Source organism: Nelumbo nucifera, chromosome 1, assembly GCF_055504915.1.
Source record: "Nelumbo nucifera cultivar China Antique chromosome 1, China Antique-T2T, whole genome shotgun sequence".
Lineage (NCBI taxonomy): Eukaryota > Viridiplantae > Streptophyta > Magnoliopsida > Proteales > Nelumbonaceae > Nelumbo > Nelumbo nucifera.
The window spans coordinates 160,095,247-160,111,797 of record NC_142649.1 but is presented as its reverse complement, the minus strand read 5'-3'; the positions used below and the strand labels follow the sequence as shown (position 1 = coordinate 160,111,797).

Below are 16,551 nucleotides of genomic sequence, written 5' to 3'. Positions count from 1 at the left end.
GTCCAATTTTGTTTAAATTTTATTAGTTGATTCTTCAGTAGTTCTGTGTGCGGGTAAGCAATGCAGGGGGTGGCCTAGCATGTTTGCATCATTTCATTGCAATCCGATCAAAACACATACCTAAGTAATCAGCTTTAATTTCCTGGATTTGGTTGCTGGCCTCATTGAGGCATTTTTTCGAACAGTGGGATTTACCGGTGGGTAAGCAGGGCAAGGGTGGTCTAGCATGTGGGCTGGGTTTGCCCAAGTGGAAGGATGGCATACACAACTCATGGGGGAGGGGGTCTTTTCCTTATGCTGCACTTGGGGAAGGAAATGTTGGGCCAAGCTACGCAACCTAGCATATTGGGATGACTTGGTGTGTGGGTTGGAGAGGATTTTTATGGACTTGGTCCATTGATACAATGGCGGCTATCTCTACTTTCCAATCCAGAACAATTTGTAGAGGAAAAGGCTAGGGTCGTGCCCTGTAATCTGAATAGCTCCTTCCAGAAGGTGTTAGTGAAGACTGCATCCCTGTCACTGACGATGGACTCGGGCAGCCCATGTTGGCGGAAGATGTGTGTGAAAAAGGCGTGGGCCACAGAAACTGCGCTGTAAGGGTGGGACAATGGAATGAAATGAGCATATTTGGAGAAGCGGTCCACCAATACGAATGAGATGGATTTCCCACCGACTATAGGCAAGCCTTCAACGAAGTCCATAGAGATATTGACCCAGATCTGCGTTGGGAGTGAAAGAGGCTGCAGGAGTCTTGCTGGGTGTAAGTTCTCCCACTTTTGTTGCTGACATACGGAGCAGTTCTGGATGAAATCCCTAACCGAGCCTCGCATATCATGCCAATGAAAATCTGCACGGACGCGGTGTAACGTCTTCTGAACCCCTTCATGGGTGGCGTTGTGGATGCTAGCGAGGATAGCTGGAATCAAGGGACAATCTGTTGGGAGATATACCCTTCCTTTGTACAGCACAAGTCCCTCGTGGATGGTCCAGTTTGGTTTGGTCGTGCCAGACTGCAATTCTTGCACTAGGTCTCTCCACGTTGGTGATTGGGGCAACACGCTCCTTAGGTCCTCCAGTAGGGTCACGCAGGGCTGGGAGACTGCGCAGAGGTGTGCCGTGTCCTCTTCACGCCTGGACAGCGCATCAGCGGCCCGGTTAGTGGCTCCCGCCTTGTGGTCTACGCGGAAGTCAAACCCTAGTAGTTTGCTTGCCCAGTGCTATTGGGGTGGAGTAGTAAGTCGCTGCTCTAGAAGGTATTTGAGGCTGTAGTGATCTGTCTTGACAACGAAGGGCCTGCCCCACAAACACGGCCTCCAGTGCTGGATAGCCTTGGCTAGTCCGATCAATTCATGCTCGTAGGCCGGTAGCTTGAGGTGCCGATCTGCTAGTTTGTGGCTAAAGAAGGCTATGGGGTGCTCTTGTTGTTGCAGTACTGCGCCGATGCCTATGCCAGATGCATCACACTCCATCATAAATTCTTGGTCAAAGTTTGGTAGTTGCAGCACTGGGGTAGTGGAGAGTGCGTCCCTTAGGTTTGTGAAGGCGGTGTTAGCTGCTTCATTCCATTAAAATGCATTCTTCTTCAACATCTTGGTTAATGGGGCCGCCAGGAGTCCATAGTCCCTTACAAACTTGCGGTAGTATCCCGTGAGCCCCAAGAACCCGCGGAGAGCCCTAATGGTCTGAAGCTTGGGCCACTCCCGAATGGCTTGAATCTTGGAATTATCTACCGAGACTCCTTCTTTGTTGACTATATGGCCTAGGTAAAGGACCTGCGGCTCTCTGAAGGAGCACTTGGTTCGTTTTAGGAAGAGCTTGTGCTGTCGTAGCTGCTCCAGGACTGTCCTTAGGTGACAAACGTGCTCCACCCACGAAGTACTGTAAATTAAGATGTCATCGAAAAATACTAGGACGAACCTGCGGAGGTGGGGCCGAAATACCTCGTTCATCAGGGCCTGGAATGTAGATGGGGCATTGGTGAGACCAAAAGGCATGACCAGGAATTCAAAGTGGCCGTGATGCGTTCGGAGGCTGTTTTCTCCACATCTTTAGGGGCCATTCGGACCTGGAAGTATCCTGACTTGAGATCCAGCATAGAAAGTACTGAGACCCATGGAGCTCATCTAGCAATTCGTGTACCACCGGGATCGAGAACTTGTCCTTGATGGTTCTACTGTTGAGCTCCCTGTAGTCCACACAAAATCTCCAGGTGCCATCTTGCTTTGGCACCAACAAGACTAGTGAAGAGAATGGAGAGCGGCTGGGGTGTATGATTCCCTGTTCCAGCATCTCTGTACACTGCCTCTCTATCTCATGCTTCTGTAGGTACGGGTAGCGGTACGGCCTCACGACAATGGGTCCTGCCCCTAGTATTAAGGGAATCTGATGGTCACACAACCGGCCAGGTGAAAGGCCCTTAGGCTCTGAGAACATGTCTGAAAAATCGGCAAGAAGCCTCTCCATCTCTGTAGTATGCACCTGTGGTTTTCTTGCTCTCATCTTGGTCCCTTTCCAGGTGACCTGTTTCCCATGTAAGTCAAACATCATGGTCAAGGCACTGAAATCCCATAGGATAGGGCCGAGGGTGATGAGCCACTTAATTCCAACACTATGTCGAACTCGTCTAGGGTCAATACAAATAGATCTGCGAGGAATGGTTCAGAATCCACCTGGATTTGGACGCTTCGGCAGATCCCTGGACTGTGAACTCTCTCCCCATTTGCTATAGCCACCTGGAGCCGCTGTCTATCTTCCATTGGTAGCTTCAGTTGGAGCGCAGCCTGCTTGCTGATGAAGTTGTGGGTTTTCCCTGAGTCAACCAGAATCCGTATGTGTTTTCCTACCACCTGGGCCTGTAGCTGCATGGTTTGGGAGTTTTGGACTCCAGTGATGGCATGGAGGGAGATCTCGGGTTCTACCGCTTGTTCCTCTTCTTCCTCCTCCAGTTCGTCTACCAGAAGGCAGAATAACCGCTTGCAACGGTGGCCGGCTGAGTACAACTCGTCATAGTTGAAGCATTGGCCCTTGGCTTGGCACTCTACCATCTCAGCCCTAGATAAGCATTTGATGGGAGGTGCTGTCGTGCTGCTACCCATGCTAGTTGCAGATCGGGTAGTGTTGCTGGTGAAAGGGCGTTGCTCCCTGATGGCAGCCATTGAAGGTCCTCCTGCGGTAGACCTTGGGTTCGCCCAAGTCGTTGCGGGACACCCCATGCTGGGCGGCCCTCGGCTGATCTGCAGCTTGCACTCGAAGGCTCGGGCCAGATTCATTGCTGTGACCAAGTTGGGTGGGCTCTACATCTCCACATCAACTCTCAGAGGTTCAGATAGGCCGGCTGTGAACATATCCACCTGCTGGTCTGGCCGAACTGAAGAGGCTCTGGCGAGAAGGGTCTGAAACTGCCGCTGATACTCCGCGACGGTCCCGGTCTGCTTGAGGTTAATGAGCTCCCCCAAGGGGTTGCTTGTTAATGGGGGCCCGAACCGGAGGAGGCAATACGACTTGAACTGGCCCCAACTAAGGCCTGGTTCTTCCTACTCCACTCGGTAGAACCAGAGCTGTGCTTCATCGGTCAAGTGGAATGCTGCCAGGCTGACCTTGTCCTTCTCTTCCGTGTGCTGATTACGGAAGAATTGCTCACAGTGGTACAGCCATCCAAGTGGGTCACCGCTGCCACTGTATGAGGGGAACTCCAGACGACTGTATTTAGGTATGATTGCTGCTGTCGGGGTGTCGTTTTGTCGCTCACCGGAGCCCTCTGTCCGCTCTGGGCGGTGGTTGTTGTGTGTGGCTGCTCCTTCAGGGCTCCCTTCCCTGGTGGAGAAGTATAACTCCAGTAGACGCCGAAGTTCCCTAACATCCTCTTTAACTTCTCTTACCTCCGCGTGATTTTCCACGAGACAGTGTTCCAGCTCGTGAACCTTGGATGATAGCTGCTCCATGTCGCCCATGATGCTTGGCTCTGATACCAAAATGTTATGGGCCCGGGCGTAGGATCTCGTCATGGGGCGGTTTGTGGGGAAAACTCCTTGCCTTCCCTTGCCCTTCTCTTTGCGAGTTGACCCTATGGTGGCGGACTGAGAGGTGATTTGTTCAAGAGATCACTTAACTCTCCTTGCTCTCTTTCTTGACTGAAATTTTCGATACCTTTATTGAATAAAATCAGCTCCTTAAATAGGAGATTACAAGAGGGTTTCCTTCTTGTATTCGGCTAAGGTAGTCTCTCTCTTATCGCAACTTAAACTTCTATCGAAACTCAAACTCCTACTTCTAAGGGGAACACAAAAATAGGGGACAAGCGAAAGGTACAACTGGCGTTGGCGAGCAGGGCTGTTGTGGCCAGATAAGTGTGGGCCCACCCGGATGAGCTGTCGTGTGGGCCCTGCTCTACCGCTGGCGCGTACGTCTCACCTTGCTACTACTGTGTGGTGCGTGCTGCTGCCGTGTGGTGCGTGCCGCTGCCGTGTGGTGCGTGCTGCTGTCGAGTGCTACTACCGTGCGGTGCGTGCTGCTGCCGGGCGGTGCGTGCCGGTAGGCATGCGGTTGGCAGACTGTACCGCGGCGTGCTGCCAGGTGGAGCGTGCAGCCTGTACCGCGGCGCGCTGCCGGGCGGTGCGTGCCGCTAGGCGCGCTGCTGCCTGTGGTTGCGACGCAACGTGTTGCCGAGTGTCGTGTCCGTAACAACATTTAAAAAAATGCAATATAATTAACATATTGATAAATAAATATTAAATAACATATATATCATATATAAATGATATATATATATATAATTCATTTGACCATAATATTAAAAACCAATATTCAAACAATAAATTGCAATTGTATTTCCTCTTGGTAAATAAGTAATTTATATTATCTCATAAATTAAATAATAAAAAATAAAAATATAGAATTTTTATAAATTTTATATAATAATTAGAACATGCATTAATATTATATATTCTTCATATTAAAAATAAATATGTTTGAAAAATAAGAATTGTTGTTAGTAAAAATAGAAATATTGCCACGTGCAACACATGTACAACTTTATTAGTTAGATTAAAACATTAAACATGAACGATCTAGATCTAGAAAAGTGTGTGTCTCTAACATGAACGATCTAGATCAAGCAAAGTGTGTGTCTCTAAAACTTTTCATTATGGCACATACATGGACACACGTGCATGGCTCCATTCTATATCTCCTAGGCAAGGATCAAAATATCACAACGTATCAGGGCGCATTGGCTAATACATATCGTATCGGGGGCTTCCCAACATGCCCCTACAGGGAGTGTTTCTGGGTTTGGCCTAGTTCAAGGGATAAATTGACCCCTTTGAACCAGTTTCAAAGAAAAAGTAAAAAAAAAAAGTGAGCAAATGTAAGTACCGATACACCCCTACCTGTGTATCAGCCTGTATCGATATTTTGAACCTTTCTCCTAGGTATTTAAGCAAACAAGCTCCCATTAAGAAATTTAAGGAAAGTTTTGTAAGTTTCTCATGAGGAACCGTGTAAATGAGAAAAGGGAGAAAACATGATATTTAATGGACAAATTTTTAAATTTCAGAACACTACTTTCACAAAAAAAAAGAAAAAAAATGCAGGCATGTGAAAGTTGTGAAGGGATGAGAGATCCATCCTATGGATGCCCAAAGATTGCGGAATAAGGGGCGAATTTCAAAAATTTTATCTCTCCCTTCAACTGGGAATCGTATTCCCCATTTAGAAAATCATATTTTCAAGGATCAATCTTGAACCATAAACTGAACCAGATCTGAACCAAAAGGAGTGGGAGAGGATTATACCTGATACGGAGAAATACTATCTCCCAATGGAGGTGTTCACTCCCAAGGAAGGATCCAAAATCTGCTCCCACTGAAGATGGCGCAGTGCAGGGTGGAGCAGAATCAGCAACGTTCTTCAAAAGAACTTGATCCTTCGTAAGGATCAACTGGACGACTTCAGTACAGCTCCAACCAATCTTTTCACAAAAGATTGAAATCAAGATCCAATCTTGATTGCTCCCAAGAACTGGAGATCGAACTGAAGGAATGGCAATGGCAGGAAGGTGGCGGCAGGAGAGAATTCGCAGTATGCAGGAAATCTCTCAATCTCTCTTTCTTTAAGAGAAGAATGCTATTGATGATGTAAAAGGCTGCCGCCCCCTTCCCCTTTTATAATCTCAAAGGGATCAGCTCCTAATCAGATTAGGAGTTGCTAATCCAAATCATATTTGGGTTAGAAGTCCCTTAGTGATAAGGGATAATCCTTATCTTATCTGCAAATTAGATCAGCTGTCTCCTAATCTAATTAGGAGGTTTCCAGATCTAAATCTTATTTAGATCTTGGACTCTCTGAGTGGATAGGGTCTAAGCCCAATCCTTTTATCTGACTCACTTCAGAATTCGCCCCCTTTAAATGACTGATCAAATCAGCCCAGTTCGAAATGGGCTTAAGGCCCATTAAGGTTATGTACTCAAAAACCTTCCAAATTGCTGCCCAGTTGGGCTTCCTTGTATGGCGTGGGACCCAAGCATTGATCTACACATCAGCCACATGGGTTCAGCCCAGCCTTTGTTACAAGGCCTAGCCGAATGCACTGCTGAAGACAGTGTACCCCCTGAAACCCATCAAATGAGCTCTATGGGCCCAACACTTACACTAAGTGGTCCCTGGGCCAAGCCACCTTGTAACACCCAGGGACTGTGGGCAGATGCAAGATTAGCCCATCAGGCATTATCCTCAATGGTCTTACACTTAACCTCTTAGCCCATAATGATCATACACTGCCCGACAAGAGAGGACCTCTCCCTCGGCTGCAAGGAACAGTGTTGCACTCTCCACTTACATGGATCCCGGGAATTAAAACCTTCTTGCAAACAATTTAGAAACCATACATATATACTTTTATATCTTATATAAAATATATTTTGCAAAACAAATCTCAACGGTTGAAATCGGCTGCCGGCAGTCTTGGTTTCCATCAGTGAGAGTGCATCCCCGATCATTACCTTTGTCCGACAAAGGGGCTGATCCTGTCACTATGATCACCCACTCAGATGAATTCTCGGACTGTCCCAACATACCCAGGTTTTGACCCCCGCTAAGGATCTCACTGATTGGTACATCAAAGACAGCCCAATCCGACACCTAGTGTAGCATCATCATCGAGTCTAAGGGTCGGGTGTAACTTTCCAGTTTTGCCCATCAATCTCCAAGGTCCAGGGCAATACTGGAAATCTGGTCCAGTTCAAAGATTCAATTAATCCTACACTGTATGTGCCTAGGGTCTCACCCTGGCAACTGAGACAAGCCACCCCAACCGACTTGGTGGCACTACAGTGTCAGCCTTGTCAGGATAGGTCTCCCCAGACCGACCCACTGGCTGTGAACATTCTAAACTAACACGAGTCTCATTAAGTGTCCAGTTTAAGGGTATTACACAGAAACATACCAAGGGAACATGAATCAAATATGTATCTTTATTCATTTACAATAAACTCATAAAGTATATCATTCTGATTGAAGCTAAGGGCATACAAAACTGTCTAACAAGTTGTTTAATCAAATATCACATACCCATGAAATTTAATTATATTACTGGATGGGAATGGAAAAAGAAAAAGAGAAGGCTGGCCGAGGTCCAATAAGACATTTGAACAAAATTAGGGAGAAATTAAAAGAAACAAATTACAAGTGTCATGGGCATATTCTAATGAAATCTGTCTAGCAGCTGAATTCGATCAAAGTCATGAACTTATTCTTCGCAGAGGTATTTGGAGTTAATGAATTAAACCTGACATAAAGCATTTGAATTGTCATCGGTCGTTTCATTATAGGTTGCAACTATTTTTCTGTTTAAATTAATGAATCACGACCTGGCCTGACCAAAATTGAAAATAAGTCTACCAAAACATACTTGTCCACTTCAATCTAAACATTAATATTACATACCTTTGGAACTTGCATTGATTTCTTGGTTATAGTGTAACTAAATCATTCTTATGGTGGGTGGGGCTATGGGCGGCCCAAGAGCTGGACAGATACAAACGCATATGTGTCACCATTCATATTGCATGGCCAAATCTTTACGATTTGGCCATTCTGTTCCAAATAAATCATTTGTTCTTTCTCTTCTCTTCTGTGTCTTTTCTGCATGAAAAAGTAGAGGCCTCTGCTTATACTTGCTAGGTTAGGTTATATGAGATGCTATGTATATATTTCTGTTTTTCTTGGATGGTCCCGGTGGTACGTGTCTTTGATTCATAAATCAAAGACATTTTGGGTCATGGCCAAGACTGATGAATTAACGAAACATATCCGTGCCACCATATCTACTAGTAGTAGAGCTTTTTAATTTCAGATGATAAATATATAGAGAGAGGGATTTTATCTTATCATTAAATATATATCAATGGACACAAAACAGTAGTCCAATTATATATTTACACATGTTTGAAGTACAAAGCGATCAATGCAGGCATGTGTTCGCCAAAATGACAAGGTAGAACCATGCAATGTGAATGGTGGCTGAAGGGCATTACTCAGGTGTCAACCTCTAATGCACCCATCTTCTCTATAAATACCTGATCATTCTATTCGCCACTTCACCACGGCTTGGTAGTGCAAATTCTCTCTTCACCTGTTTCTATAAATCATGGCTAAATCACGTCTGCTTTCTCTTGGTATCTGTCTCTTTATTCTGTTTCATGGCTGCCTAGCTGTCAGGCCATACAATTCTCACCAAGGCCAAGGTTGGAGTACTCGGCCTGATCACCAGTCTCGAGGAGAGCAAAGTGAGTGCCAGATCAATAACCTTGATGCCTTATCGGGTTACTATCCAGCCCAAGGGCCTCTCCTTACCTGTCTATCACAATCAACCTAGGATCCTCTACATTGTCCAAGGCTAGTTCACTGAATCCCTTTTTGCATTGCTACTAACTTATTGTGGTCTATGCGTGTTATATTATCATATACCATTCAATTAAACTTGTATTATGACTTACGTGCTTGAAATCCACGTACAGGTAGGGGAGTTTTAGGATTATCAATCCCCGGTTGCCCTGAAACGTTCCAATTATTCCAGCAAGATGAACAATCCGAGGAAGAAGGTTGTAGAAGCCAAAGATCAGAGGATGAAGGCAGTAGCAGTCAAAGATCAAAGGATCAAGGTGGTAAAAGTCAACAATCGGAGGATCAAGACAGAAGAAGACAAAAATCTGGGGAACAATACAGCAGAAGCCAACAATCAGAGGATCAAGACAGTAGAAGACATAAATCTGAGAGCAGAAGCCAAGGAAGCAAAAGTCAACAATCAGAACATCAAAGTAGCACAAGCCGAAAATCCGAGGATCAACACTGTAGAAGCCATAGATCCGAGGACTTTTACCAACAACCAAGATTCTTCAAGGAGGGAGATATCCTAATGGTGCCAAATGGAGTTTCCTATTGGGTCTACAATGATGGTGATACGCCACTTGTTGCAATTGCCGTCATTGACACCCGTAATAATTTCAACCAACTTGATCGAAAAGTGAGAGTAAGTAAGCTGACTCACTAGCATTCATTTAAATATTTTATGCATGAATGCAAGATCTAACAAGGCTTATGACTGATTTTCTATTCAAATGCTTGCTAAAGAATTTCTGGCTTGCTGGTAACATACAAGAACAACAAGAGGAAGAACAACGAAGAGGATCTTCGTCATCCAAGAGTGAGGAAGTTGGGCAAGAGAGCTCGAACAATGTTTTTAGTGGCTTTGATGCAAAGATATTAGCTCAGGCTTTTGGAGTGACAAAGGAGACGGTGAGAAAGCTACAAAAGAAAAATGACGAGAGGGGACCTATCATCCAAGTTGAAAGGGGACTTCAGGTGATAAAGTCAATATCGAGTAAAGAGCAAGAAAGACAACAAGAAACTAATGAAAATGGTTTAGAAGAGACTCTTTGCAACATGAGGCTCAGACAGAATATTGGGAAAGCCACGAGTTCCGATGTATACACTCCTTTGGGGGGACGTCTGACCAACGTTAACAGCCAAAGCCTCCCCATTCTTGGCCTCTATGAACTTAGTGCTGAGAGCGGACATCTCTACAAGGTTAGGTTCTAATAAACATAATCATCTTTTTGTATAGTATTGTTTGATTGAATGATTTTTTACTTTTGTGCTTTATGGAACTTACGTACTAAATTGGTTTTGATGCATGATTTGTATATATAGAATGCGATAATGTCTCCTCATTGGAACGTAAACGCACACAGCGTGATGTACGTTCTTAGGGGTGAAGCCCGGGTTCAGATCGTTGGAAACTCTGGTCAGACTGCCTATGATGGACAGCTTTGTGAAGGCCAACTAATCGTCGTTCCTCAAAACTTTGCTGTAGTGAAACAGGCAGGAGACAATGGATTTGAATGGGTTTCAATTAAGACCAGTGACATTGCAGTGAGAAGTCCACTTGTTGGAAGGACTTCTGCCATTCGGGCCATGCCAGAAGAGGTCCTGGTAAATGCTTACCAGATTTCCAATGAAGAAGCAAGGAGGTTAAAGTACAACAGAGAGGAAACGTGTGTCTTAGCACCAAATTTTGAATCCAACGGAAGGTTTTCTGTAATGTAAAATAATAGCCATAAAGGAGAGTTATTACAAGAATAATAAAGCTTTATAGGCACGGAAGTTGGTACGTATTTATAGATGTTTGAACTCTTCAACTTTGTATTATGAGTTTTTATAACTTGCTTTGGGTAATAAATAAAGGAAAAACTTTCTTTGGGCTGTCCAATTTTTTTCAATTTTATTAGTTGATTCTTCAGTAGTTCTGTGTGCGGGTAAGCATTGCAGGGGGTGGCCTAGCATGGTTGCATCATTTCATTGCAATCCATTCAAAACACATACCTAAGTAATCAGCTTTAATTTCGTGGATTTGGTTGCTGGCCTCATTGTGGCATTTTTTCGAACAGTAGGATTTACCGGTGGGTAAGCAGGGCAAGGGTGGTCTAGCATGTGGGGCTGGGTGTGCCCAAGTGGAAGGATGGCATACACAACTCAAGGGGGAGGGGGTCTTTTGCTTATGCTGCACTTGGAGAAGGAGATGTTGGGCCAAGCTACGCAACCTAGCATATTGGGATGAGTTGGTGTGTGGGTTGGAGAGGATTTTTATGGACTTGGTCCAATGATACAATTCGTTGAACAGGTGGCGGCTATCTCTACTTTCCAATCCAGAACAATTTGTAGAAATTGCTGGTTTTTAATAGGGTTGAGAAGGGTAAAATGGGGTTTTAGAAAAAAAATAAATAGGACACATAACTTCATATTTAACTGTTATTAACATTTTTGAAATAGAGGGTATATCGAAGTCTATTGGTGTCAATCCATATGGTAGGTATAGTCCATTTGCAAAACTCAAGGTATGTTAAGTTAGTTAACCAAAACCCATGATTTGTTTTAAGTCTTTTACCCTAACATAATACAAGACTTGATAACTGGCCCGCTGAGCGGTTCTACCAATTAGGTTGACAGGTTGTTGATCGGGCCAACAGGTTTTAGGAGCATAGTGGATTAGATGCTTACACAAACAATGATTTGTGATGGGGTCAGTAGTCATTGGTTTGGTCTGGTTGGTTGGATCGAGCACGACCCGCAGGTGTTGTGCCTTTTCCATAAGGTGGAAGGCTGCCAGGCTGACCTTGTTTCTGTCATCCGTGCGCTGGTTGCGGAAGAACTGCTCACAGCGGTACAACCAACCTAATGGGTCTCCGGTGTTGTCATAAGATGGAAATTCAAGCCGGCTGTACTTGGGGACAACTGCAGTCATCGGTGCTGTGGCTTGATGTTCGTTGGCTGATTCTGTCCCGTCCGTGCGGCGACTGCTGGTAGAGGCTAGTCCCTCCGAGTTTTTTTCTTTGTTGGAGAGGAACGCTTCTAACAGGCGACGCAACTCCCGGATGTCATCTTTGACCTCTCGGACCTCCATACTGGTTTCTGCGAGCCTATGCTCCAGTTCATGGACTCTGAAAGACTGCGGCTCCTGTTCCCCTTTGACGGTTGGCTCTGATACCAAGATGTTATGGGCCCGAGCGTAGGATCGCGTCACGGGTCGCTCCACCGCAGGAACCTCAGATCTCTTCTTGCCCTTGGCCTTGCGTACAGGCCCTATTTTGACTATCTCAGGGGTGATTTGTCCAAGAGATCACCGAACTCTCCTTTACTCTCTTTCTTGACTGAATATTCGATATCCTCATTCAATAATAACGTCTCCTTAAATAGGAGATTACAAGAGGAGGGTTCCTTGTTGGATTCGGCTAGGTTAGTCCAAAACGGACTCAAAACTCCTACTTCTAATTAGACTACTTGCTTTTAATGGTACTACAATTCCTTCTAAGAATAGGGGATAAGATAAGGGAGAATGGGATAAGGGATAAGGGATAAGGCGCATTCTCTTGTCGTTTCCAGATAAGGGTGGGCCCACCCTATGAGCTATCGTGTGGGCCCCGTTTTGCTGCTGCTGCTGGTGTGCGTGTGCTGCGCGTGGTGCCGCTGCCGCGCGGTGCGTGTGCGCGGCTCATGGTGCCGCTGCCGTGCGGTGCTTGTCGTGTGTGCGCTGCTGCCTCAACTGCTGCCGTGTGGTGCGGGTGCTCATAACAGGCCCTTAGGCCGGGTGACGGTTCCAATTGTATCGAGATCGGTGCCCATCTCAGTTTGGTTTGATCATGATTTCCTTGTGGTCATAACCCCTCACCATATAATGCCATCTTGGGTCGACCTATCCTACATTCCCTCCGAGCAGTAGTCTCAACCTACCACCAGGTAGTGAAATTTCCTACAACTGGAGGCATTGGAGTTATGTGAGGCAATCAGCTTAAGTCTCAAAAATGCTACGTAGCAGCTCTAAAGGCTAAAGGGATAATAGCCATCGACATCAACTTAGAGTCGCCCCTAGAGAACATCGATGAGTGAGCTCGACCCATGGAAGATACTATTCTAGTGTTGGTCTCAAAGGCTGAGCTAGAGAAGACAGTACAAATCGGGGCTCAACTCACCGAACCAGTGCGCTTCAATTTGGTAAGTTTTTTACTTAATAATCTAGATGTTTTTGCTTGTTCGGTAGTAGAAATGTCCGGCATAGACCCATCAATAATAACTTACAAATTAAATGTTGACCCTTTAATCAGACCAGTCCAATAGAGGAAAAGGAACCTCGCCCTAGAAAGATGGAAGATAGTAGATGACGAAGTAGGGAAGCTCCTTGCAGTAGACTTCATTAAAGAGGTCCAATGTCTAAACTAGATTGCAAACCTAGTACTTGTGAAGAGGGCCAAAGGCAAGTGGCACATGTCCATCAACTACACAGACCTTAATAGAGCTACCCGAAGGATAGTTTCCCAATCCCAAGAATTGATTGCCTGATAGATGTGACCTCGGGGTTCGATCTGTTGAGTTTCATGGATGCATACTCTGACTACAACCAAATCTTGATGGACTCGGTCGATGAAGAAAAACCGCATTTGTAACTGAGATGAGCTTGTACTATTATAAAGTCATGCCCATTGGCCTAAAAAAATGTTGGGGCGACCTTCCAGCGACTTGTGAATAATGTTTTTTTAGACTTAATTGGAAATAAAGTTAAGTGCAGACAGGTCAGGCATGTACACCCTATAGTGTCTGCTTACCCTGGCTTACAATAATGATTGTTCCTATTTGAGTTTGGGAATAATCTATACTTAGAAAAATTTCGCTCCTATATGGTCTAGCTCGCGAGCTCGGGAGTAATCTACACTTAGACAAATTTTGCACACAGAAAGTTTTGCAAAATGATCGTGCGGGGCTACAAACCCCCGACACAACGTGCGACTGCCACATGTCTAGTCGCACATGGTGGGGTGTTCCCGCGTTCGGGGCTAATGGGACGGCTGTTAGTTCATCCTGTTAGCCCCAAAACGAGCCCAAACTTCCTTTCTCCTATACATCGTTTTAAAAAATGACTTAGAAATGGAACCGTTTTGGCCATTGGTTTCCGGGTCAACGGTTTGACTGTTTGGTTTGAACCCGGGTCAACGGGTTGACGATTCGACCGCTTGGGTCAATGGGTTGTTAACTTTTTTAACGGTTTTTGAACAAATACCGGGTTTGGGGTAAAATAGAACCCATTGCCTAGACGGTTCCCAGGCCAAACGGTCCGATCGTTTGGGTCAACGGTGGTTCGAAAAACTTGCTCCCATATTCCTGCCCCCTCAACCTTAAATCGTGTTTGACCCCCGTTCTACTCTCCTCCGCCCGAGCTTGGATCCAACTCCATCTTTGGCACCGACGATCGCTTCGGCCAATTCACTATCACCAGGTACGCTCTAACCCTCGTATTTTGTTTCGATATTTGATTTTTCATTTGAAATAAGAGAAACCCTCATTTGATATTTTGTTTTTCATTTCAAACTAGAGAAACTTTTTTCCCCTCTTCCAACTCCCTCTTCGGCACCGACAATCTCTCTGGCTAGTTCACTGTCACTAGGTACTCTCCAAATCAGAGAAACAAGGCACTCCCCTTATTTGAAATGAAGAAACTAAATATCAAAACAGAATATGAGAGTTGGAGAGTACATGGTGACGGTGAACTAGCCAGAGCGATTGCTGGTGCCGGAGAGGGAGTTGGAAGAGAGAAAAAAAGTTTCTCTGGTTTGAAATGAAAAACAAAATATCAAACGAGGGTTTCTCTGATTTGTAATGAAAAAAACAAATATCAAAACAAAATATGAGGGTTGGAGCATACCTTGTAACGGTGAACTGGTTGGAGCGACCGTCGTTGCAGAAAATGGAGTTAGATCCGAGCTCAAGCGAAGGGGAGTAGAATGGGGGTTAGACAAGATTTGAGGCAAGGTTTTTGAACCATCATTGACCTAGATGGTCAAACCGTTTGGCTCGGGAACTGTCCATGCAACTGGTTTTGTTGACCCGGGCGGTTGAACTGTCGACCTGTTCAACGGTTTTGACCATTTTTTATTTTTAATTTATTTGTTAGAATGGCCCGTCCGCTTAAACTGGACGATTGGACCGTTGACCCAGAAAATGGTGGCCAAAACGGTTCCGTTTTTGCGTCATTTTTTAAAATGTTGATTTGAGATTGAGGGGACGGGAATATGGGAGAAAGGAGGTTTGGGCTCGTTTTGGGCTAACGAGACAAGCTAATGGCCGTCCCATTAGCCCCACACGCGGGAACACCTCATTGCACGTGACTGGGCATGTGGCAATTGCACGTTGTGTGGGGCGACAAGCGGTGGGGCGGAGATGCGAACTCAAACAACAAGGTGAAGGGATGGGATATCCATCTCATGGACGCCCCAAATCTTGCGGAATGGATAGGGCGAATTTCAAATAATTTCTCCCATCTTTGTAGGGAATCTAATTCCCTATTTCAGAAAACATATTTTCAAGGATCAATCTTGAATCAAGAACCAAATCAGATCTGAACCAAAAAAAGTAAGAGGGAGGACATACCTGAAACAGAGAATCAATATCTCCCAATGGAGGTGTTCACGCCCAAGGAAGGATCCAAAATCTGCTCCCACTGAAGATGGCGCAGTGAAGGATGGAGTAGAATCAGCAACGTTCTTCCAAAAGAACTTGACCCTTCGCAAGAATCAACTGGATGGCTTGTGGGTACAACTCCAACCAATCTTTTCCCAAAAGATTGGAATCAAGATCAAATCTTGATTTCTCCCAAGAACTGGAGATCGAACAGAAGGGAATAGCAATGACAGGAAGGAGGCGGCAGGAGAGAATTCGCAGTATGTAGGAAATCTCTCTTTTTGTGATTTCTTTGCTCTGAAGAGAATTGAACCTCAATCACACACAAAGCTATATTCACCCCTTTCTTCTTTCATAATCTTAAAGGGATCAGCTCCTAATCTGATTAGGAGTTGCTAATCCAAATCATATTTGGGTTAGAAGTCCCTTTAAGTGATAAGGGATAATCCTTATCTTATCTGCAGATCAGATCAGCCATCTTCTAATCTAATTAGGAGGTTTTCAAATCTAAATCACATTTAGATCTTGGACTCTCTAAGTGGATAGGGTCTAAGCCCAATCCCATCAGCTGATCCACTTCAGAATTCGCCCCCTTTTAATTGACTGATCAAATCAGCCCAGTTCGAAATGGGCTTAAGGCCCATTTAAGGTTATGTACTCAATTAGCCTTCCAAACTACTACCCAGTTGGGCTTCCTTGTATGGCGTGGGACCCAAACATTGATCTACACATCAGCCACATGGGTTCAGCCCAGCCTTTGTTACAAGGCCTGGCCGAATACACTATTATGGACAGTGCACCCCCTGAATCCCATCTTATGGACTCTATGGGCCCAACACTTACCCTAAGTGGTCCTTGGGCCAAGCCACCTTGTAACACCCAGGGACTGTGGACAGATGCAAGATTAGCCCATCAGGTATTATCCTCAATGGTCTTACACTTACCCTCTCAGCCCATAATGATCATACACTGCCCGACAAGAGAGGACCTTTCCCTCGGCTGCAAGGAATAGTGTTTCACTCTCTACTTATATGGATCTTGGGAATT

The 16,551-nt window shown here is 45.1% G+C and overlaps 1 pseudogene across 1 annotated transcript; it reads left to right on the top strand.

Annotated features, from left to right (window-relative positions):
* The first annotated feature begins 8,632 nt into the window (after positions 1 to 8,632).
* LOC148804062 (cocosin 1-like) lies at positions 8,633 to 10,768 on the top strand (annotated as a pseudogene). The gene is made up of 4 exons (XR_016080504.1): positions 8,633 to 8,895; positions 9,018 to 9,529; positions 9,631 to 10,086; positions 10,210 to 10,768. The product of XR_016080504.1 is annotated as a cocosin 1-like (transcript).
* The last annotated feature ends 5,783 nt before the right edge of the window (positions 10,769 to 16,551 follow it).